This window comes from Aythya fuligula, chromosome 2 (genome assembly GCF_009819795.1).
Source record: "Aythya fuligula isolate bAytFul2 chromosome 2, bAytFul2.pri, whole genome shotgun sequence".
NCBI lineage: Eukaryota > Metazoa > Chordata > Aves > Anseriformes > Anatidae > Aythya > Aythya fuligula.
Genome location: NC_045560.1, coordinates 43,915,545 through 43,918,772, shown reverse-complemented (window position 1 = coordinate 43,918,772; position 3,228 = coordinate 43,915,545).

Genomic DNA, 3,228 nt, shown 5'->3' with positions numbered 1-3,228 from the left:
TAACACTAACAAGTCCTCCACTAAACCATATCGCAATTAATAATAATCGTATGCTGCACTCAGTAGCTAAATCTAGACAAAGCTATTCTAATTCAGTATGCTGTTAGTTACTGATGTATGAGAAATGCCCTTGCTCTTTATGGAAATCTTCAATTTTCGCTGATTACAAGGTATGCTCTTGGAAAGATGACTTTTGTTAGGTATGGACAGTTTCTTGTAACTAAAACAGAATAATGTAGTTTGGAAGACTTGCAACAATTTTATTTTGAAGCGTTGATAGTTTTGAGAGGTTTTTAACCCACCTCTCAGATGGAGGTGAGGAGCTGGAGATAGAAGCTTGATAGTTTTACGGTGTTTTATAACGTAGTAAAGGGAGGTATCGTTCTGGAGGAATTTTTAAGATGGTAATAAATGTTGGGTATTATTCTTTATGTGAAATACCCAAAACACCTGTGAATCAGTCATTAAAATATTTAATTCCATTCAGATCTCTATAATTAATATTCATAGGTATGCAAAAGCATAGGCCAGTGACGTAGAGACTTTAATATCTAGTAACTACTACAAGGATCTCAAGTACGATATACTGTGTGAGGAGGTTAAGAATGTGTGAAATCAGTCCGATTATGTATTTTTTCACCATGCCATAGCACATAATGTAGCAAATGCTCATGAATAAATTGGGCTGAAGCTCCCAGCTGTGGACATGGCCAGCTTCCAGTTTTAACTGCAGGCTCGAGTGGAGGATCTGGGGGAACGGCCTGTGTGCTGCGCTCAGCTCGCTGAGGAATCCTAATGGGATGCTAGTGAGACTTCACACATGGGGGGAGAGAGTAAAATGAAATGTCTCTGGTGTAGCAATCAAGCATTTAATTACCAAAATCTTAGTGCCATACTACTCAGCTTAGGAAAATATGGCCACATTAAGAGCGATTGCTGGTTCACGTTTTTGTCCTTTCACATTTCTCTGGATGTGTCTTGTGTCTTTGTCTCGTGGCAAATCTCAGGTCTACGTTTTTCAGTCTTAACCCTTCTGCATCTCCTCTAAAATGACCGGTATCACATCTAGTACCAAAAGCTACTAGTGACGTTGTTGGCCTCAGAGCTTCTGTGCTTTGGGGTGTAATGGGACTGGAGAAACTGATACCACTTCTTGACTTCCCTGCAGACTGAGGATGAGGAAAGAAATAAAGGAGCAAGGAGAAAAGGGCTCTGTAGCTGTTCCTAGCAACTTTATTGTGAGAAACAATTTATTTCTCCTTCTTTTTTTTTCCTCTTTCTTTTCTTGTGACTAGAGGGCTTGTGATTTTTTGTTTTTACTGATTTTGCACTGCTCATCTTGTTTTTCTTAGCTATTTTCCTTCATCTGGGGACAGTGGGACCTTCTACTGTCCCCTTATCTGCTTAACATACTCTCTCCCCACTGTTATGCCACTGTTATGCCTCCACAATCACTTTGGAATATGCAAGGTTAGTGGAATTTTCCACTGCAAAAACACAACTTGAATTCTCACAATTCTCACATTGTGATGCTTATGTTTCCTTCTGTTAGGGGTCAAGAAGTAGTCAAAATACCTACTCTTTCAGATGTTTAGATGTTTACACTTTGTTGTAAAGTAATCTTTCCATTCAGAAATGTGTGCCACTTTATAGAAATTATTTGAAGGTGTAGATTACCCATTTGTTTTTATGGACTTCTGGCCTTTCTGCTGAAATACATTCACACCTGAAGGCCATTCCTGCTGAGCCAATGGGAGGAACCGTGCAGAATGACAGGTAAGCCCAACCTATAAAGGAGAATGATACCAGATAAAGTCACAGTACTACTTGCACAGACTATTGTGACAATATTCATAAACAATAAATGGTGAGAGCTTTTGGCTAAGAAGGAGGAATTTCCTTCCTGTGTTCAGAAGGGTGGGAGGAGATTGTTGTCCTGGATCTGTTAGAAAACAGGTACCCCGTGCAATGGAGCTGGTATCTGGCAGCATCACCTCCTGATTATCTCTCCCAATTTATTTTTTTCCTCACAGAGTAAAAAGAAATCCCAGGTGAAAAGAACAAATGAACAGCACACTTTTCTGTTGAATCAATTAAAATTATTTTCCCATCTGCATAATTATGCAACCAATTTGCTTACATAACGGATGGCTTCTATCAGGAGGCAAAAACATGCTGCACATTATGAAAATTATGCAAATCCCCCAAGGGTTGTGCGAGTGTTAACTTGATTTAAACCTTCACTGAACTACACGTAGTTCCTAAACCTTGTCAGCCCTCTTTTTAGCTTTTTCTGCCCAGAAATGCAAGAGTGTATGCGAATAGTGACAGTCCGTAATAGTTAATCTCTTTTTGTTCTTATACTCATCAGCCGTAGATGTTTTTGTTCTGGGGTTGAATGTCTCTGTAGCAGCATGAAGTACCTCGGAAGCGAAATAGGTGTATAAACGTGTTTGCTGTTGGGAGTTGCAGGAGAACAGCTTTTTGCTTTTCCTCTGGTGACTGCAGAGCTCGTGGCTGATTCTCTGCCCACTCGGTATTGTCTTTCTGTGGAATTAAGGAAATTGGAGGTGCACGTGAGTACTTTGGTAACTCCTACGTGTGCTTTGGGAAAGAGCACTTTTCTTGTTTCAGGGGTATTCCTCCAATGGGAAAGGGAAGAGCTGAGGATACCCTGCACATCAGAAGGGACAGCATCTTTGCTTTGTGTGTTACAGGGCGGAATGGACGGAGTGTTATCATGGAGGTTACAAGGTGGGATGCGGTTTGTGACCAAGGCATGGTGCCAGGTGGAGCCTGGTAGCCATAACCCCTTGTGTGCACTTCACCTGGCCCCAACTTATTGTCAAAAAACGCTCAACGCCACCAAATTCCACACCATTCTAGTTTTGTGGAAGAAAAACCGTTTGTTTTTGCTGTTTCCAGTGCATTTTACTCAAAACCACCATCCAAAACCTGCCGCTACCCACACACACCTCAACCCCCTTTCCCCCCCCCAACGAGGCGGGGCAGCCATCGCCTCCCCTCAGCGCATCCGCGCTGCGCATGCGCAGCCCCCGCCCGCAGCGGGAACCCCCCTGAGCCGCCGCCGGGCCCCGCCCCCTGGCGCCGTTTCCGGGGCCGGGGCTGCGCCGGGCGATGGGGGCCGGGCCCCGGCGGGCGGCTGGGCGGGCAGGGGCAGGAGCGGGGGGCGCCGTGCGGCCGGGCCGGGCAGGGCCGGGGCTGCTC